The sequence below is a fragment of the Portunus trituberculatus genome, chromosome 41, assembly GCF_017591435.1.
Source record: "Portunus trituberculatus isolate SZX2019 chromosome 41, ASM1759143v1, whole genome shotgun sequence".
NCBI lineage: Eukaryota > Metazoa > Arthropoda > Malacostraca > Decapoda > Portunidae > Portunus > Portunus trituberculatus.
The window spans coordinates 14667157-14689684 of NC_059295.1; the positions used below are offsets into that span (position 1 = coordinate 14667157).

Below are 22528 nucleotides of genomic sequence, written 5' to 3' on the forward strand. Positions count from 1 at the left end.
AATGTCCTAACAGCACGAGACACATCAAGGAGGGAGGAGAGAGAGGAGAGGGAGAGAGGAGGAGGGACTGACAACCACCCCCACCACCAAATCACGTGACACTCGGCTCAGAAGAAAGGCGGAAAAGAGAGAAAAGAGAAAAGAGACTGATTCATCATAACTCCAGGGCCATAAAGCACACACACACACACACACACACACACACACACACAGAGGGTAAATATTTGGATAAGGGTGGAGATAAGTGATAACGAAGAATAATACGAATAAGAGACGAAGAGAAGCAAGGAAAAGATAAATGAGTGGGAGGAAGGGGTGGAACAGGAAGGAAAAAGAAAGATAAATGTAGAGGAAGAGGAGGAGGAGGAGGAGGAGGAGGAAGTGTAGAAAGAGAGAAGGTGGTAAAGTACGATTAAGTAAAAGAAGGAAGATGATAAGAAAGGATGGACGAAAAAAGAAGAAAAAGAAGAAAAGAAAGTAGAACAAGAGGAAGAGGAGGAGGAGGATGAAAACGAAGGAAAATAGAAGAATGAGAGGAGGAGGAGGAGGAGGAGGAGGAGGAGGAGGAGGAAGTCTACAAAGAAAGAAAAAAGGAAAAGTACGATTAGGAACAAGGAGTAAAATAAAAAAAAGGAAGAACGATAAAAGAAGGAAAAGAAAAGAAAGTAGAACAACATGAGGAGGAAGAGGAGGAGGAGGAGGAGGAGGAGGAGAGTACGTTCTGTCATGTCCCCTTTTAACAAGACTCCCACCTCATTACACTCGCTGGGTCTAAAAGTTGTCGCCACCCACCAGCTGAGCCAGAGACTCTTCACTACCCATTGTTGCTCCTCTCCCCCTCCTCCTCCCTTCTTCCCCCTGTACTCTCATAACTCCCCATGCACACACACTCTCTCTCCTTCTCCCCCCCCCATCCGCACATCTCTCAAGTTTCCCCTTCTCACGCTGTCTCCCTCTATCTCTCATTCATCCACTTCATTTTTACTCTCTCTTTTCGGTGTCTCTCTCTCTTCTCTGCCTCTAACTCATCCCGTTCCTTTCTTTTCTTACTCTTTGCTATGTTACTCTCTTCTGCCTCTCACTTATCCCTAGTTATGTATTCCATTTTCTCTTTGCAGTCTTCCTTAGTTTTTCGTCTTAACCTTTGAACTTCGAACTCTATGATAGTTTTTACCTCACTTGAAAAAACCCTGCACTACGAAAAAGAATGAATTAAACTACAAGAACTAAAATGCTTGACTCACTCTACCAATGCCTTAGACCTTTTTTTTTTTTTTTTTTTTTACGGTCAATGAGTTTTTTTTTTTTTTCCACTTCATTTGCGTAACCTTAGACAGTTTACAGAACCATCGTGAGACAGCAGACACCGGATGACTCGTGTTAACTTCCTTTTGTTGTCAATTATAAGCTTTTGAAATTAATACATAAACTAGCAGCACAACGTTTTCATTCTCTTTGCACCAGACTTTCAACGAATCTTATATACGTGACACAGTAGGTAAGTAAGTGTTTTGAAGACTGGACAATAAGGTGGAAATAGGCAAGTATGTTTTGTATCGAAACTGCCACATACAGATCTGAAAGCGTCTTGAAACTTCTTTATCCTCTTATGTTCCTGCGTTCTTATTTTCTTACGTAATTATGATCTTACTAAGCACCCTAAGAATCACGTTAGAGCAATGAGATAAAGTGTATGTGAGGTTCAGAGAGAGAGAGAGAGAGAGAGAATTAGAAAGAAAGCAAGTGAAGGGAGAGATGGACTGTTGGAGAAATCAAATACGAGTAAAGAGGAAGGAAATGTATGAGTAGATAAAAAGGCAATAGCTGGAGAACTCGAGGGAGAGATACTGCAGTGAGGAATGGTGGTAGTACAGGACACAGAGATGAAGTAAGTGACTAAATAGACGCATGGATGGCTGTGCTGGAGACGCTATTAAGTTACTGTCACTTAGCACCGACGAGAAGAGAAGGAAGGAGCAGAGACTTGTTGTTGTTGTTGTTGTTGTTGTTGTTGTTGTCTTGGCTTACCCGTGTCGCTACTTCCGGACCTCCCCTTTCTATGTCAAGACAGGAACAAGGCCGCCCACCCGAGTGCTGTGTGTGTGTGTGTGTGTGTGTGTGTGTGTGTGTGTGTGTGTGTGTGTGTGTGTGTGTGTGTGTGTGTGTGTGTGTGTGTGTGTGTGTGTGTGTGTGTGTGTGTGTGTGTGTTCATACCTATCTGTCTGTCTGTCTGTCCGTCTGTCCTGCTTGCTCTCTCTCTCTCTCTCTCTCTCTCTCTCTCTCTTTCTCTTTCACACAAACACGAGAGAGAGAGAGAGAGAGAGAGAGAGAGAGAGAGAGAGAGAGAGAGAGAGAGAGAGAGAGAGAGAGAGAGAGAGAGAGAGAGAGAGAGAGAGAGAGAGAGAGATGGGGAGGATGGGGGGGGAAAAGCTAAGAGAGGAGCGAGGCCACAGACAACAACAGTTTGAGCACCGCCGCACTCTCTGCGTCGTGACAGTCAACCTGCTCATTACAGGCCGGCCTGGAATAGAGCGAGTCTGTTTGCGGTGGCGGGACGTGTGGCGGAGCAGGAGCCGCGTAGACGTACCCTCTCTGTACAGCTAACTGAGTCATATGTATGCTAAGTGACTGCAACGCAAACACCAATGAGTAACCGCGTCTGAGGCCAATATTGCAGGCGTTGGGGTCGAGGTAAAGCAGCGAGTGAGTTGTTAAAAGGCCGCTGGTGACACAAGCACGCCCAAACACCTAATATTTACACCCCACACATAATCTTTAGTGATGGGACTTACTGGGTCATCTAGCTCCCTGTCAATATTTCCCGCGTCAACACATCCTTACTCCCACAGCACTCTTGTCCCTGGGAACCCAATACCTGCTTCGATACACGCCCTTGTCACGCTCCAATAGACTCAATAAAAATAAGTCAATTGCTGCTGATAACCCGGCTAGAGGTGAGAGAGTGGGGGCATTGCGAGGGTTGTTTACAGGAGCAGCAGAGGCCGAACGGGTGTCACCACTTCCCGGATCAACAGGCTGAAATTCGATCCATTGTCAACTCACGTTTTCCCCCAGTCCCGACCTGCCCCGTCCCATCCAGCCTCCCGTGTTGGATCAGCAGGTTAATCAGGTAATGGGGCAAAGCTGGGAAAGACAACAAGTTGGGGAGAAAGACAGAATGAGGTGTTCAGGAGATTGATATAACATCTCCGAAGCAAAATTGGTGGTAATAATGAGTGGACATACCCCCTCCACTCCCGTCTCTCTCTCTCTCTCTCTCTCTCTCTCTCTCTCTCTCTCTCTCTCTCTCGTCTGTACCTTGATCAAACACCTTACAACTAAAATGAAAAAGCAAATTTAACCCAAGCTCAGAGATTCGCAACTGTAATACGAGCAAGACGCAGAGATAGAAATGCTGAAATGTTTACAATAATGGATACAAAAAATAAGAAAAAGGAGAAAAAAAAAGTGGATGGTTTGCAGCATGGAGGGAGGGAGAAGAGCTGGGCAAGTTGATTATTATTCTTGGCATGGATGCGGGAGTTTGTTTGAAGGTCTTCCTGGTATTAAAGTATGCAGAGACGCCCAAGTAATGAAACAAGGCTGGGAAGGAGAGGTAGGAACGCGCGGGAAAAAAATACGAAGTGGTCATGAGTGCATCACAACACCTTTAAGACTGAATTGGTGGAGTTTTCGTTATAATGAGTGGGTCTCTCTCTCTCTCTCTCTCTCTCTCTCTCTCTCTCTCTCTCTCTCTCTCTCTCTCTCTCTCGTTCAGACACCATAACGAATCAGGTAGAATAAAATGCAATTAATAAAAGCTCAGATATTTGTAACTGTAACCTGAGCGAGAGGAAAAGATAGTATTAGGAAAATGTTTGCAGTTATAAAAGCGAGGAAAAATTGAGTTCAGTTTAGTTGCAACACGAGCGAGCAAGAAGTGAACGAGTATTAGCTTTAGGAACATGATTATTATTCTTGGCAGGAGCGAGGGGGTTTCTATGAAGGTCTTCCTGGTATTAAAGTATCCAAAGACGCCAAAACAAAACTTACAAGGCTAAAAACATTGTGTATCCGGAACAATTAGACACAATCACATGGCTTGTAAAATGTTCAAGCTTTCTCTAACAGTTTACATTAATTTTGAATTTTACATTGAATTTTGTCGGAAAGTTGTCCTTCATGAAATTAAAAGCAGATGGTAGCAATGACGATGATGATGATAGCAGTGATGATGATGATGATGATGATGATGATGACGACGGTAGTAATAATAATAATAATAATAATAATAATAATAATAATAATAATAATAATAATAATAATAATAATAATAATAATAATAATAATAATAACAATAATATGTAGAAGAAAAAGAAGTCAAACAAGAAAAAAAAAAGACTAACAACAACAACAACAACAACAACAACAAGAGAAACAAAAACAACAAAGACGACAGAAAAAAAGAACAAGATTAACAAGGAAAAGGCAGAAAAAAATGAAAAAGAAATGATGAAAAAATGAAGAAAAGAAAATAAATCTAGGACTTTCTTTTGACCTATCCATTGTTCTTAGAAAAGCCACACATTGGTTAGTATTCAGAAACGCTTTGCTTTCTCACCACCACTAGTTCTAAGGACACAGATGATTAGCGGCTATTAAGAGTGTTTCTCCACTTAATAATGTAAATATCTTCTCATTCTGCCTCTAAAACCATAAAAAACACCTCAGAAACTCTTGTAAATTTAGATAAAGCCTTTTGAAATAGTGGAGGTGAAGCACAGAAGAACTGGAGAATATGAGCCGTTTACTTCTTTTCACAAATCGATCAGCGTGGCCGTGCTTATGTAAGGTGAGCGCTTCCCTTCCGCGAAACAACACTAATCACCAGAACAGCAACTCACAACCTGACATCCTTCATGTATCACCTCACTATTCAGATTCAGTAAAAAAAAAAAAAAAAATGATTGGTCAGAGATGAATTAGCGCCTCTGCTGTCCCTCCAGGCACGTTTCACTTGTCACAGCACCGTGAGTGCCTTCCCTACTGACGGTCGTGCTGACGTTGTTCCAAACGTGCACGCATTTCAAGGTTAGTTTTTGAGAAAGTCTACGAGAAGGGTCTGGTACTGGTGTAATTTAGGATCAAATCGTGAAGCAAAATAATGGCTGGTTATCAATTCAGTTTCACCAATTTTTCCTTCCTTTTGTGCAGGTGACCGTGATGATAATGATTGGTTCCTCCCCACCACAGACCCCCGTACCGTTTGACAGCTGTAGACAGATGGCACCGAGGATTGCGAGTGTGGCCTGACGGGGCGCTCGGCCTGCTTGGTGTAATATACCGCTACTTGAGAAAATGACAACATTGCACACAACAGCTCTCTCTCTCTCTCTCTCTCTCTCTCTCTCTCTCTCTCTCTCTCTCTCTCTCTCTCTCTCCTTCTGTGTGTGTGTGTGTGTGTGTGTGTGTGTGTGTGTGTGTTGGCTGATTCATATTCTTTAACTAGTAAATTCATAATATCATAATTACGCAAGACTCGTGCTTGCCAATGGATCTTCTATTGGTAGAATTCACACTCTCCCGCTCCACTCCTGGAATATGGTGGTGGATTGTTGCCGAGACAGATCGCATCCCAGCAAAGAGTTATTCATCTGCATTCATTAAGCAGGGTGTAAACGAAAGCCCTATATAGAATCCTATAGTATTCCTCAATGCACGTTGCGGGATGGTTTATCACTGCATGCGGTAGGAATTTTTGGCGCTGATGAGTCTGACCACAAGAACACTGTGATGCATTAGATTTGATGGATTTATATCTTATAACTTGAGAAAAAAAGCAGTGAAGCAAGACAAAATTGTTTCATGGCAGTGTTGATGTAACCTGTATCGAGGCGCCCTCCTGATGCACCCACCACCGTTCCCAGGTACCCCTCCCCATGATAGACAACAGACAAGTTTAGTGAGGGTGACAACATTGGCCTAAGGGTCTTGCTGTCACCACTCAATAGGGCAAAGTGTTTGCCCCTTGTAGTCGCTACTACCAGCTGGCATGATGTGAGACAGCCTCTTAGTCACGTCACTGAGAGCAAGTTGTGCACTGACTGACGACTCCAATCATTTTATATAGATCTGAATAATTTATAATAAGAAATGAATGAATAAAAGTCTAAATAACTTAAAACCATGAAGTAGAACACAACAGCGGCAATGACGGAGCGGCTCACCGCAGCCTGACTAGCAGAACGCGGGATTACCAGGAGGAAACAAATATACAACGTTTTTGCAGGTGACGGTCAGGTTTGTTTACCACGCCTGTCGCAGCCAAGCGAACTGGTCACGGCTATTCATAGGGGCGTTGGAGTAAGCACTTCCGAAGTGACACGCCGCAAAGTAGAGTCTCCACGAGGGCAAAGGGGCCGCTGTAGGGGGAGGGGCGGTGTTGCCATCATCTGTTAAGCAGTGGGCGGTGTTGCGGTGTGTGACAGAGAGGGGCGCAGCGGGTGAGTCACAGGCCCGCTGCTCCGGTCACATGAACGGGGAGGCGCCTCAGCTAAAAGTCAAGTACACACTTACTTAAACCGAAGAAGATACTGCTAACTTACATTACTGCTTGTCTCTTGCGGTTTTCATTGTGGCGGGCAACACTACGGTACTATGCGTATCTGGTATCCAGTGTGGTGAGTCGAGCTTCACACCATGTCAACGCCACTTACATTACACTATAGCTTTGTGTGCATCAACAACAGCACCAGTAATGATTATGATTTTGATAGTAGTAATGATAATTATAATAATAATAATGATGATAATAATATTGATTTACTATTATTATTATCATTATTATTATTATTATTATTATTGTTATTATTATTATCATTATTATTATTATTAGTTATCATTATTATCATTATAATTATTATCATTATTATTATCATAACAACAATAATGATTACATTAATAGTAATGACAACAATAATGCTAATGATAATAAAAATGATAATAATGATTTATTATTATTATTATTATTATTATTATTATTATTATTATTATTATTGTTATTATTATTACCATCATCATCATCACCATCAATATTATTACTTTTATGATCAATATGAATAATCCGAATCCAAGTAGCGCCACAGAGGGTGACAGGGCAGTGTGTGCAAGGAGTACTTGCACACAGGTGACCGTGGTAAACAAGGTCAGCAGTACTGGGCGGTGTTGAAGGTCAAGATGGGCGCCAGGCAGCAATGGGCGGCGCCACGCGAGACTGAGAGACAACAAGAGTTGCTCAAAGAAAAACTGAGGCAGCGGAGAGGCACGGAGGAAGATCTCAATACTCGCAGAGTGAAGCATCTTGACGCCCTCATGACGCAAACACTGCTCGCTGTTAAGACTAATGACTAGTCCGTGTTGTGTTTGGTCCCTTACCTTGCCACTGCCTCCCTGCGCGGCGCCACCACCCCCAGAACACCACATACCTGATGGAAGAGCAAAAAAGACGTCAAAAAGTGACACTCCCTCACCTTGACCCGCGAGTGTGTAAGTGTCTGTCTTCTTGTTGATGTGACACCACACAATGTTTGTTTGTCTGAACATTCTTAGAAAATATATTTAAGTCCCTGGAGTGTGTGTGTGTGTGTGTGTGTGTGTGTGTGTGTGTGTGTGTGTGTGTGTGTGTGTGTGTGTGTGTGTGTGTACATGAATTTTTAAATAATTCACAGAATACAATAGCAATAATAGCAGTTGCTTGTATTCAAAGTAAGCGAGGAATGCACTATTCGGCTCTCTGCAAGTTAAGCCCCCGCGGGACTCACGCGGCCACATAGCCACACACCACACACCCACCCTAGCTGCCTCCTCGAGCTTCCCGCCGATGAATGGCTACACGATTTTCTTTGTTGACGTCAGGCACTATAAGCTTCTGAGATGACGTGTGTGTGTGTGTGTGTGTGTGTGTGTGTGTGTGTGTGTGTGTGTGTGTGTGTGTGTGTGTGTGTGTGTGTGTGTGTGTGTGTGTTTGCTTCTTTCGCCGTGACCTTGACTCGGTTTTCGTTAATTGAAGTAGACTCGACACCCGGTGTTCGGGGACCAGCGTGTCTCAACTGTGAATGACGTCAGTCCTCGTGTGTGTGGTGAGGAGCGTGTGCCTGCCTTGCCTACAACCTTCCTATCCCTCGACCCACTCCACCCCACATTCCTCCACATCCAGCAGCGCTACTCCTTCATCTCCTCTGTTCCGTCTCGTTCCCTTTCATCTTCAATCTTCAGTACCCATAAACATCACATCATTCCCCTCGCCTCGAATCCCTAGTCATAACAAATCATCTCACTTTATCTTCTTCCTTTGCAACTCGTAATCTCGCTCTCATTCCTGAACCTCATTTCAGGTCACGTCTTTGGATTATCATCTCCTCCCTTCAGATTCTTCCTTGTCTCCATTTCCGCAGTCTCACTTCACACTTCTCTATCTTCTTTATCTGTCTATTTCTTACCACACATCTTTCTAGTTTTCCATCTATTTCCTACCCCATATTTCTTAATCCTTTTTCTATCTCTTTATCTCTCACCTTACACCTTATCTTTTCTACATGTTGTCTCTTACCTCACATATCTGCCTTTCTTATCCATCTCACATATCCTTTCCTACCTATCCTCTGTCTTACCTAACCACCCTCTCTTCTTCACAGTGGTAACACCTCCACATTATAACAAAACTCCACTTCTGTTCTCTCTTCGCCATCCTTCATTTATAATTCTCAACACCAGAACTTTATCACAATTTCAGTCTAACGTCTCCTCTTGCAGAATGATTCTTAAAAACTCTAAACTCTGACCTTCACTTTCAACCAATCTCTCTCTCTCTCTCTCTCTCTCTCTCTCTCTCTCTCTCTCTCTCTCTCTCTCTCTCTCTCTCTCTCTTTTGAAACTTCGTGTATCAGGATCAATTTGTGCACATGAAATAAATTACTACATCTGTTTAGGAATGAGAACTTGAGAAATCAGTCTGGTTTTTTACTCTTTCTATAAATGTTTAGTCATATTGTGTGGTATTGTGAAAGTACTTGAGTTTCTATTGACTCTACACACAAGCCCGCACACGCACACACACACAAACATACACAAATGCACACACACACAAACATACACAAATGCACACACACACACACAAAAAAAAAAAAAAGTGTGCGTTTCAGTAGCAATAATCAATTAGTTTTTTTCTTAAATGCATGACTAATCTCACCACACACACACACACACACACACACACACACACACACACACACACACACACACACACACACACACACACGTCATCTCAGAAGCTTATAGTTTTGGTGTTACAATTGCAGCCTTCTTTCAGTTGCTCGACCAACACTGGCAGGAATATCACTGGTCAAGAAAAGAGACAGACAGACAGACAGACGGACAGAGAGACATTGTACCCCTCACGGCTTAAAGAGGATCAAAAGTGCATCTTAACTCACAATTGTAACTTCCTAAGGGCGTAAAATTGCGCTACACGAGTGGTCATAATAGCGATAAGAAGGATAAGAGGAATGGCAAGAGTAACATCAATAAGAACCAATGATATGAAGAACAATACCAACGAAAACATTAATAGGAGAACCACCACCACCACCACTACAACTACCACTAACCACAAGCAGATAAAAAACAACAATAACTACAAAGACACCAATAAGACCAGCAGCTACACCACCACCACCACCACCACCAATAACAACAACAATAACGGCAACAACAATAAGAATAATGATAATAATAATACTAAAAGGTTTGAAGTGACGTGACAACTGAACACTATTATGTCAGCTGCACATGAGCGTTACTTAAGGCCGCGTTAACCCAACACTAACTCAATTGTGGATAATGGTCTGTCCTAGCCGGTAATTATCACTTAACTTTGTGTGTGTGTGTGTGTGTGTGTGTGTGTGTGGAGAGAGAGAGAGAGAGAGAGAGAGAGAGAGAGAGAGAGAGAGAGAGAGAGAGAGAGAGAGAGAGAGAGAGAGAGAGAGATTAAAAGACTAGCAATGCTTCAAGATACTACAGAGCGATCCTTCTTTCAACACACACACATAAGACAAACGAAACCAAACATTCCACCCTCACTCAAAAAGTAACAATATAAGATTGAACACTATATTACAACTTGAAATTTCGTTTTTAACCCCTTGAGTACCATGACGCGTTTATATAATCATTCTGCCTACTATCTACTGATTTTATACAGCTTCAGAAACTTATGTGGGGGAATAGAAACAGTGAAGACTCTGGCCATTAATCTTCTGACCTCTATAGACCTTTCCTGATGTCAATAAAATGGTCTAACCGCACACAATTCTCAAGGTAAAAATGCGTCTCGGTACTGAAGGGGTTAAGGATGGCAGTCAGTCAGTATTTCTCGTCATTCTTTCTTCACGGCCTCCACTAAAGATCCTCCTCTCCTGTGAATAAGGAGAAGCCATCCAGTCATCCATCCATCACTCCTCTGACACTCCGGCAAAGAGATAAAATTACTTACGCACAGAACCAGAGAGAGAGAGAGAGAGAGAGAGAGAGAGAGAGAGAGAGAGAGAGAGAGAGAGAGAGACTTCCACATGTTAAATTTTCTCAACACTTCAATCTCAGCTTCAATTATAATGCTCCTATTGATAACATGTTCCACCTCAGCCCACATCCCGGAGTTCTCATCACGCACCGCACCTGTTATTATTATTAGTTCGATCACCTTGACTCGGGTGCCGCCATCAGCAGTGTCTTGTTGCTCCAGACCCACACCACGTAATTGAAAGTATTGCTTCACTCCAATTATTGCCAGACGCTCTGCAGAAAATGGAGTGGAAAAAAAAAAAGTTGTGATATGAACGTTGCCGCTACATAGATTACTCCCGGGAACAAAATTTATGAAATGTTTTACTTCTTGGGAATACACTTTCGTTTGGTCGTGATAGTTTCCGGTAGCAATTATTCTTGTCCATTCACTTTCACCTGTTTTACTTCTTTTCTTGTCTTTTTTCACACGTATTTTCTCAGCCACGGTGGTCAAAGTCGGTGGTATGTCGCTCCGGGCTATCTGTAATGGTCTCCCACGCTAGTCCCCGCCACAGAGACGAATTAAATACCATTGCCACTCCCCCCTATGACGGATGTGGGGTTTCTTGGTGTGTGTGTGTGTGTGTGTGTGTGTGTGTGTGTGTGTGTGTGTGTGTGTGTGTGTGTGTGTGTGTGTGTGTGTGTGTGTGTGTGTGTGTGTGTGTTATCGAGTACAGATTTGGAAATTACATATATTTTGTCTATGTAAATATGTAAATAGACTTTCTCAAATCATGTTAATATGGTTATCTAGTGTAATATGTGACTCCTAGCTGAGGTGAATAAAATACCTATCTATCTAACCATCTATCAATCTTTTTTATTTATTTATCTGTACGTCATTCACCAAGGTCTTCAGGTTCAGGTCGACCCATCACCAGCTATTTCTCCTAGTCAGCCTGCGCTTGGTAAAGGAGGACACCGACTGCTGGCTCATCACTGAAAATCCCTGAGCTATGTGAGTGCAACGCGAACCTCAGCTTGGGAAAGGAAATTCGATGTTACCACTGAATTAGAGAGAGAGAGAGAGAGAGAGAGACTATTAACGAAAACTTCACCGGTGCGTATGACACTTCCTTCCCTGCCTCTTTACCAATGTACGGGACTCAAAAAAGGTGACTCGCTTGAAATAACCGACACCCCCACCAGGGTACTGTTCCTGCCTGCATGGTTGGTGGTGACCTTGCATGCACGTGGCTGACATTAGACACAGTGGTGGCGGCCAACCCATTTTCTCGCAAGACTTACGCCAAGATGAATTTTCCCGGAGTTAAACTTGGCACTACGCTGAAGTATTTACACAAATGTTCACTGTCACGTACCTTGCCTCCTAATATCGAAGTAAGGGAGGTTCCATAGACAATACTCCATAACCTCCTATTAGAGCTAACGATGCATTCTGAAACGCTTCTGGCCACACCTACACTACATTCAAAAGACTAGTTGAAGTTACATGGATATTTAAGGATATTTTCATAGTTCCAGTGATAGATTAACAATATTTACTCATTATTAGTGAAAGAAACACTTTTGAGAATCTGGCAAGTCATCTCTGTGTGGCCTTTGAAACTAGTAATGGTGAGAGAGTAAAGCGTTTCTCAATACCGAACTTGGAGGGAGTGGTCACACTATTGGTACACAAAACAATGGCTGTCAAGTACCTACTTATATACGTGCATTCACAAAGCAGCCAAGTTAACCACACGCATTCATATATGCAACACACACACACACACACACATACACACACACGGCCCGGTAGCTCAGTGGTTAGAGCGCTGGCTTTACAAGCCAGAGGACCGGGGTTCGATTCCCCGGCCGGGTGGAGATATTTGGGTGTGTCTCCTTTCACGTGTAGCCCCTGTTCACCTAGCAGTGAGTAGGTACGGGATGTAAATCGAGGAGTTGTGACCTTGTTGTCCCGGTGTGTGGTGTGTACCTGGTCTCAGGCATATCCGAAGATCGGAAATAATGAGCTCTGAGCTCGTTCCGTAGGGTAACGTCTGGCTGTCTCGTCAGAGACTGCAGCAGATCAAACAGTGAATTACACACACACACACACACACACACACACACACCGCGTAGTGTAGTGGTTAGCACGCTCGACTCACAATCGAGAAGGCCGGGTTCGAGTCCCGGCGCGGCGAGGCAAATGGGCAAGCCTCTTAATGTGTGGCCCTTGTTCACCTAGCAGTAAATAGGTACGGGATGTAACTCGAGGGGTTGTGGCCTCGCTTGTGTGGAGTGTGTTGTGGTCTCAGTCCTACCCGAAGATCGGTCTATGAGCTCCATAATGGGGAAGACTGGCTGGGTGACCAGCAGACGACCGTGGTGAATTATACACACACACACACACACACACACACACACACACACACACACAAACAACACCGAATTGTTGGAGCCTCGACACAGTACAGTGACAGTGTCAAATGGAAGAAAATGCAACGACATGTCCCTTTTTTTTTTTCTCTCATTTTTTTCAGTTTCTGCAGATATCCTTCACTCAGTGCAGTGCTGACGCACGTGCTGCGAGAGAGAGAGAGAGAGAGAGAGAGAGAGAGAGAGAGAGAGAGAGAGAGAGAGAGATAATACATGGCTTGGACCCCACCGCCAGGCCTCACCGCACCGCCGTTCCAGTTTTCCCGGTCGCTCCTCCGCACCTGCTACCTTCGGGTGGAAATATTTGCGGCGGAAAACTCTCATCTGTGAATTACGGTCTTTAAATGTCTGTATTTTTACCTTCCCGGTACTTGCCTGTAGTATTCTGTACGTTTTCGTTTTGTGTTTTTCAACCACAGAAATGCAAATGTGTACATGTTTCGTTTGTGTTTTTGCGTCGTGAATTACTATCTGCCACTTCCTCAATTTTCGTTAAGGTGTATGTTTTTTTTTCGTAACAATACACGTGATATAGTGAAGGTTATTGCACCTGGGAGATAGAAAGTCGTAAATTAGTGTGATTTCAGGTTAGCTGTTGCTATTACTGCAATACATGAAAGAAAAGTATCGGGTAACGCAGCTCTCACCTCCTACACCTGACTTTCCTTGTGAAGGCTGTCACGAGGCAAGTTTGTGAGGAGGGAAGTGTGACATCGCTGAACACGTTGAAACATTATTTTACAAATACTTCAATATATTTTATATGTTACTTTTAGGAAGACTAGGAGTATTGTTCATGGCCAGAATAATGCTGGTTTGTCCAATGTGTTGTCTTTCCACAAACACCCGATGGAGGAAGAAGATTACTGGGTGTCCAGTGTTATACTAATGAGCGAAGAGCAAAGTTCGAGGGTCAGGTGTCAGGCTGAAGCGCTGACGAGGCTCGGGTGTGCGGCCGTCAACAGTCGGCGGCCGCTGTGAAGCTGGTTAGGTTTACCATTGCTGGGGGTCTGGTTTGTTTGCTTCGCTGGTCAGGTGTTTCGAGTTTACGTCATAATGTACAAAGTGTTCATTGACTGATATACACTATTTTGAAAAGAAACAACTTCGATATCAACATTTCGTGGCTCCCTTAAGACAATTTACCAGCGTCAGGCCTGACTCACATCTACAGTATGACGTCAGCTTCCTCTCTTGGCCCAGCACGAGTAATGCTTCCTCAGGCCGCCCACCGCGGTGGCACCTCCCACCACAAACTTCCATTCTTTGTTCACAACGTGAATGCATTTACTGGGAAGCTTGCCATCGCTAGCTTACCGAGCAGCTCGAGGCACGCAGCACACGACTCATTCACCAGGAGGGGTGCTTGCTGCCTGCACACACCCTTGCTGCTTGCTCAGTCTCATGCGTAGCTGCGTCACCACACAAAAGCAGTGTCACTCGCTGCTCACTGACTGTTGTGGCTCAGGTGGCACCTCTAGGTCTTAATAAAGGCCTTCTTGTGGTCTGCGTCATGTTGTGACTTGACCCCCGGTACACTAGCTTTGAGGTCATGGGAGGAGATGCCTGGCGCAGCTGTCAATGCCGCTGCTGCAAAAACTGACACTCCGACAGAGTGTCGATTACACAAGGTCGACCACGAATATAGTCGTCTATGCATTATATCAATGTCACTCTGTTTCAAAAGAATTTCTATAAATATTTAGATCTATTGAAGGCCTGAATTTAGAGATATCACAGTAGTTACTGTGACCGGCAATGCTGCTTCTTGATGGGAATGATGGTGCGCGTGTATGTCTACACACACACACACACACACACACACACACACACACACACACACACGGCCCGGTAGCTCAGTGGTTAGAGCGCTGGCTTCACAAGCCAGAGGACCAGGGTTCGATTCCCCGGCCTTTCACGTGTAGCCCCTGTTCACCTAGCAGTGAGTAGGTACGGGATGTAAATCGAGGCACACACCCGGTGTGTGGTGTGTGCCTGGTCTCAGGCCTATCCGAAGATCGGAAATAATGAGCTCTGAGCTCGTTCCGTAGGGTAACGTCTGGCTGTCTCGTCAGAGACTGCAGCAGATCAAACAGTGAAACACACACACACACACACACACGAGAAACACTGATACAGTAAATTCAGCATAATTTTTTTTTTATTTACCAAGTACATATCGTTGCTCATACAAACATATGCGCATTCATATAGTAAGCAGCAAGTGTGGGGAGGGAAGGGAAGGGAAGAGAAGTGGGGCAGGAGACAACAGCGCATGGCTCGGATCAGTGTCCCACACGTGATCCAACACCACGACACTCCCACCACCCAGACGTTACAAGACACTTCTTGACACACTCACCCTTACCCTTCTCTCCTCGACGTCCTCCACTAAGCCATCTCCTTTTGTGCCTCATAACAGGCTACACTACACCTGCGCTACGTCCCTTCACTTCTCAGCAATAACTGAACACTCTTCCTCTATTAGATTCCTCCTCAATCACTAACAACTTTAACACAACAGGACAGTCAACGAGGAGCCTCTTACTCTATCACCCTCCTTGTCTCTACGCCTAAGCCAGCCCTGCTGCAGCCCATGGTATCCTGAGTGTTGTGCGTGACATCGGGCTGTTCTGTGGCCTGGCAGGGCTACTGTCACGCCTCGGGAACCAGATCCGCCAACCAAGGCTTTTTGCGATATTAAAGTCACTGTTGCTAACCACTATGGTCTTCATCCTCCACATGCAACAGCGGTGTCAAACTTTCTACACAAACCTTGTGACATACGTAAGTGTTATGAATGTGGACAGCTCCCTTTGCTGTATTCTACAAAATGTTTCACCAGATTTAATGACATATCCTCCTGCACGTATTGGACACTTCAGTAACAAGAGTAATGTAAAAATAAAGTTTAAATGTTTGATTAAAAGACAGGAAAAAAACAAAAAACGGATTCACAAATAGTGGTCAAAGCATAGGCTTGACAGTCAAGTTAGCACTGAAACAATAGGGAGATACGATTAATTAGATGAATCTATGGAATAGAAATGTTATGTTACGTATGTTTATACACAAATGCCACGTGTGAACCTACTGGCTTCCGGAAGTTTCGTTTTCACTTAAACTCCGTTAAATCACAATTAAAAAAGCAACAATATAGATGTCATTCACTTGTATTTACTCTTTTAGGGAGATAATGGTATAAATGTACAGACAAGACCTGCCAAGCTGTGTCAAGAAACTACAGGAAGTTGAACAATTCCTAAAGATTATTAGATCTTTACTGTAACAGAGATCGATGATGATGATGATGGTATGGTGTGCAATTCACCACGGTCGTCTACTGGTCACCCATCCAGTCTTCCCCATTATGAAGCGAGCTCAGAGCTCATAGACCGATCTTCGGGTAGGACTGAGACCACAACACACTCCATACACCGGGAAAGCGAGGCCACAACCCCTCGAGTTACATCCCGTACCTATTTACTGCTAGGTAAACAGGGGCTACACATAAGAGGCTTGCCTATTTGCCTCGCCGCTTTCCGGGACTCGAACCCGGACCCTCTCGATTGTGAGTTAAGCGTGCTAACCACTACACTATGCGGTGTGTGTGTGTGTGTGTGTGTGCCCTCGCATTTATGAAAGATAACATGTCAGTCCACCAGTTTACATAAATATATAATCTATGAAGGGAGAGAACAAGCCGCTGGCACACCCGATTCTCAAGGTCCTGCATGAGAAAACATACCATTTATTGAATACCCGACCAGGGATATGAAGGACACACACACACACACACACACACACACACACACACACACACACACACACACACACACACACGAACCGTAATACAATACAATCCAAACTAGCTTTCCCAAACAAGTATATTTCGACACTGGCAAGAAGACACAACCTAAAACGGTTTAATGGACACAGGAGATCGTCAGTCAAACCCCAACAGCCGCGATCCGCCTCCCACTCACTCCTAACGGCCGCCCCATCACCCCATCACCCCATCACCCCATCAACCTCCTGGGCGCGGGGAGATAGTGGGGAGGGAGAGGTGGGGTGAGAGGACGTGTTTACATGTTATCTACCCCCTTCTCTCTCTCTCTCTCTCTCTCTCTCTCTCTCTCTCTCTCTCTCTCTCTCTCTCTCTCTCTCTCTCTCTCTCTCTCTCTCTAGGACGAGGCCACTGGGTATGAAGGCCACTCAGTTACATGCAGCAGTAAGCAGTGTTGCATGATGGGAGTTTTGAAGGATATACAGGTATTGAACGTGCTTGCTAGGTGAACGTATGTAGTGTCATGGGTATGGTGGTGGTGGTGGTGGTGGTGGTGGTGAAGAGGATGTGTTGGAGGAGGATGAGGATAGGATAAGGATGAGAAAGTGGAAGTTATTACTATTATTTCTACTACTATTACTACTGCTACTACTGTTACTACTACTACTACTACTACTACTTCTACTGCCTACCACTACTACTACTACTACTATACTACTACATCCACCACCACCACCATCCCTACTACTACTACTATTACTGCTGCTGCTGCTACTACTACTACTACTACTACTACTACTACTACTACTACTACTACTACACCAACCATTACTACTTGACGCAACTCAAATTTCCACATTTCATTTCCTCGAGGACTCACTCTTAGCACCTCTCACATTTATCAAATTTCTTTACACTCCTTGACCCGTGAACACTACAGACTTATAACCTGCACTAGCAAAATCTCTCTCTCTCTCTCTCTCTCTCTCTCTCTCTCTCTCTCTCTCTCTCTCTCTCTCTCTCTCTCCGAATATCTACTTTTTTCTATTCTTTGTTCACCGTTTTCTTTCCTTTCAAGTAATTCGTTGAGTCTCTTCCGTTTTCTTCATACCTGTCACGATCTTTTATTTCTTTTCTCGTCACGCTTTCTCATGGATTTTTTTTCATCTTATTTATTCTTCATACATTCAATTCCCGGTGCTCTTGAAATAACGGTTTCTCTCTTTCTCTTTCTCTCTCTTTCTGTCTCTGTCTCTCTTTCTGTGTCGGAAAAAAATAATAGTAAGAAAAAATAACAAAAAGTAAAGTAACTGGAATAGAAATATATACTTAATAAAAAAATATCTATTGCTTTTTCTTTCTATTCCAGATCTAATCAGACTAACCAATCTAACCTAACCTAACCTAACCAAACCTAACCTAACCTAACCTAAAACAACACAACCTAACCTAACCTAACCTTGCCTAATTTAATCTAACCAAACCTAACCTAACCTAACCTGAAATAACACAACCACTAACTTTTTTTTTTCCTAAGTAAGATCACTACTGTTAATATTTTTTCATGATATTTTTTTCTTAGCAATTTTCTTTTCGTTACTTTTCCTCTGTGACTTTCTTTTCCGAGTACCCCTCCCAGCATCCTCCTTTCCTATTCACCCAAGGCAAATACCGGAGCCCTTCCCCTACGCAAACCTTAAAGGAGGTACTGTTGGGTGAAGGAGCGATGAGGGGCAGAGGGCAAGGTTCACGCGAGGCAGGCAGGGAAGGAAGGCAGCCTAGTGACCTTCTGAGTGGCCGAGTCGTGCTGAGAGGGACTAAGGAAGAAGTGGCGTCCTTTGGGAGTGTCTGGCAGGAGAGGAAGGCCAAAGAGTGCAGCTGGGTCAGGATATTTGGCGGTCTGTCTCGTTAGTTTGGGGAGAAGTGGGTCTTCTTTATCCGTGTGGTTGCTTTAGTCCATTAGAAAGGTTTCAAGTCTCTGTCGCGCCTCCCTCTCGTGTTTATGAAGAGTCGCCGAGGTCCCTCCTTGCATCCTGACCAACCTCACTCATGATGGAGCCGCCGCCTTTGAAGCTTCGGGCGTCACTTCATGAGGTTTATTCTTTACGCCTCACGATGTTTGTATTTGATCTCACAACAAGGCGGTCTTTGCCATTAAAAGGATTATCTTTGTGGTTATCTTCGTTGCTATCGTTATCATAATAATAATTATCATAGTCGTTTTCATTTTTTTCTTTTCTTCTCCTTTTCTTTTTCTTCTTCCTCTGCTTCTTCTTCTTCTTCTTCTTCTTCTTCTTCTTTTGTTGTTATTGTTGTTGTTCTTTTTTTTACTATTATCATCAAGGTCGTAACAGTGGTGGCGTGGTGCTTTTTTATTATTGTCATTTATGTTACCCTTGCTAATTAACTTGCTGTTGTGGTCTTATTAATGTTTTCCATCGTTACACTGTTGCCATCCATATCGCCACCACCATTACTCAAGCTAGATGAACGTAACCTAGCCACTACACATCCCTCTCTCCTCGCCAAGTACTACACACGGCTCTGGAAAACTCGTCATAGCCTGCCTCGTGTTTTATAGTGATCAAGGACACACTGCAGCTTGCTTCGCCGCTCCTCACCAGACGAGTAGCACCTCTACGCCTGACAGGGAGTGTTTACATCCTGCCACACATCACAGTCAGCCGCGCTTAAACCTCATCGTCATTTATCAAGATTCCAGCTGACGGAAGTGCCACAGGAAGTGGAGAAATAAACACGCTGGCAGGTGTTCACTTCCATGTGGTGTTCCTGGCGGGGAGTAAAGGTCATGGGGCAACACAAAGTCTGCTTCGCCCTGCTTCGCCCTGCTTCACCCTGCTTCTGTGGCACTCCGGCTCACTTAGTCTCAAGGTGAAGAGTTGTTAGGACGTTAAGTGTAATTCTCTCTTTTAAACACGTGATGTCTTGCTGCCTCGCGCCAACCTGGGCTTGCCGTGCCGTGTTCCGCTACCGGAGGAATGTTGGGCTGCTCATCATTAGTGAGTTTCTATAGGCGGATGTGGACGCTACTATGCAAATTATTCACGAGAAAAATGAGAGATAAATAACCTGACTCTATCCACTTGTACTGCACATATAAAGACCTAGCACGGAAGTCAGCCTAACATTCTCTCTCTCTCTCTCTCTCTCTCTCTCTCTCTCTCTCTCTCTCTCTCTCTCCAAATGGTTACGCGTCCCTAGAGTTTGCACGACTAGTTAAGGTTGTTTTTGCAATTAATTCCCGTGAGTGCTTTGAACTATTTCCTCGTGTGAAACAAGTGCACGTCCAGCTGTGTAACGGAACAATCTTGGCCTTACGCTCATGAATGTAACAATTTCCATTTACATTGCCACTTCCTGTCTTGATAACCACTCGAGTCTTCTACCAGCGGCCCAATCCACTGAGCTGCCGTGGTACTGAAAGTCATTCTCAACCTGATCATGTAGCGCTGAGGAGCAGAGAGAACTTCTGAGCGAGGGTCAATATTGATGACTTTTGTTTACCGTTGACATTTCCAGAGATGGATGGATGGATGGATTTTTAATTTATGGCGCCGCAGACATTTCCACAGAGGACGTCTTCGCGGGACATTAATACGTATCTTTTACATGAGGCTTTAAACCTAAATAAGAAATAATAATCACAATTTATAGGTCATTATTTGTCTTTATGCTATGTCAATTTTACAATTTGTGAACTATATATAACAAGACGCAGTGCTACAGGTAACGACACCTTATGTTAGACGAGTACGCTACAAATATACTAGCTATGGAAACATTAATGAGCGATTTTTATGGGGATTGTTATGTTACCTGTAAACTTGTAGAAAAACCCATAACGCTGTGCTGGATACAGGCTCTAAAGTGAATCGCTTGCTTAATCCCTTCTCTTCTGGCCACCACAAATACTACAAATCCTCACGGTTCGCCACACCTCAACAGCAAGTAGTGCGTGGAAACAGTGATTGCCTCCTGCTTCCTTCTTGAAGGGAGGAACGTCTTCGGCCACGTCTTAGAGATTTGACTATGATCATCTCTTGCCTTTGAGAAAACACATGTGATCTTAAATAAAAGCCAAAGAATTTCAAAGTAAGGGCTCAGAAGTAGACAGATGGATATATCTGGTTACTGCAATCCGCTCACTGTGAATATGAGGAAAACCACATGCCTTGTAAACTTTTTATAACTTAGCTAACCTCATATATGTAGTAAGAGTAGCTTTATGTACATGCATGTGGTAAGAGTAGCCTTCTGTATGTGCACTGAATCGTGTTTACTCTTGTAACTTGAAAGACGCAAAGTTTTATAAATAAGCTTTTATATTGTTTCATAAAAAAAAATCTCAACATTTTGATAGCTATCACCTCGTACTGAGATCATTGTAACAATCCAAGGCTGGCTTGTCAAGCGTTGCGACATTTTCCTACAAATGAACAGCATGCAATGGAAGTGATTGAATCTCTCAGTGGCGTTTTCATAACTTTAAGGTTAATCTAACGAGTATTACGTATCATCAGCAGGAAAACAGTGAGAACAAGACTAATGATCTCAGTGGCATTTCAAAATAATCCTTACGAGAGCCTGAAGCGCTTTAAGATACTGGTGCAAAAATTATTGATGCTTCATTAAATTCGTACATGTCACGGAGAACAGTCAAGGTCACACATACACATAAAATAAACAATAAGAAATGAATAAGTAAATAACGACAATAGTAAAGAAAAAAAAAGGTTTGTTTAAATGTCGCTCCCTACAAAGGAACGTAGGAAAGCCGAGTATAAGTCCATCATTGAGATTTTGAGACGTCTTCTTATTCCTCTTGTGAAACGGTCCAAGGCGAGAGAAAACACAGAAACAGGAGGAAATACGTGACTGCTGCAATTCTACAGGGACGAGTGTGAAGATGCCCCTTTACAGCCAGAAGGTACGGCAGCTGGTGTTCCTAAGGGAATCCTCACGTTCCTCAGTGCCTCCTCACCCGCCACCACCACCACCACCGTCACCGATACCACAAGACCACCACCACCACCGCCTCATTTGCATATTCACGCCATAAAGTAAGTACGGTGTGCTGAATATTATGTGTGCTTTATACTTGGGTTTTATTTGCATAGACATGTATTCCCATAATAACAGTGGCCGTATTTAGAGTCACGCATATATCAGAGAGAGAGAGAGAGAGAGAGAGAGAGAGAGAGAGAGAGAACCTGTGTGTGCATATGTGTGTGTGTGTGTGTGTGTGTGTGTGTGTGTGTGTGTGTGTGTGTGTGTGTGTGTGTGTGTGTGTGTGTGTGTGTGTGTGTGTGACGCATATACGAGAAAGCATAACAACAGACCACACACTGCCTGGCTCACTATAACGGGCTGGCTGTAATGGCATCTCACCGTCAGGACCACAATCCCACAACTCCACACAAAGACTATAACACCGGCCACAGTGAATATGCCAATGCTGTAACTCCTGCACTCCACCACACACCAGGACATCACTCCACCCCTGCACTCCTACAAGAAACATTTGGTAAGTGGCAAGTGGTACTGATACCCGAGTCGCAGCATCTTCCCGCATCCTCACCACATATCACCGCCCGCCGGCATATATTTGACACAACATTCTAACCCTGTCCTTGCATTCATGACACCACCCCTCGCCTCCACCGTGCTCCTGCCTCGCCCTCACCCTCTCAGCACTCCGGGGTGTGGGAAGAGCATGGC

At 43.9% G+C, this 22528-nt stretch overlaps 1 protein-coding gene and 1 non-coding gene across 2 annotated transcripts in view; one reads left to right on the forward strand and one right to left on the reverse strand.

Annotated features, from left to right (window-relative positions):
• The window catches only part of LOC123516671, a 161554-nt gene that overhangs the window by 132382 nt on the left and 6644 nt on the right, over nt 1-22528 (reverse strand). The gene's annotated exons all lie outside the window — the stretch shown is intronic.
• On the forward strand, nt 12373-12446 carry Trnav-uac. Its single transcript has one exon. It is a non-coding gene; the product is annotated as a tRNA-Val (tRNA).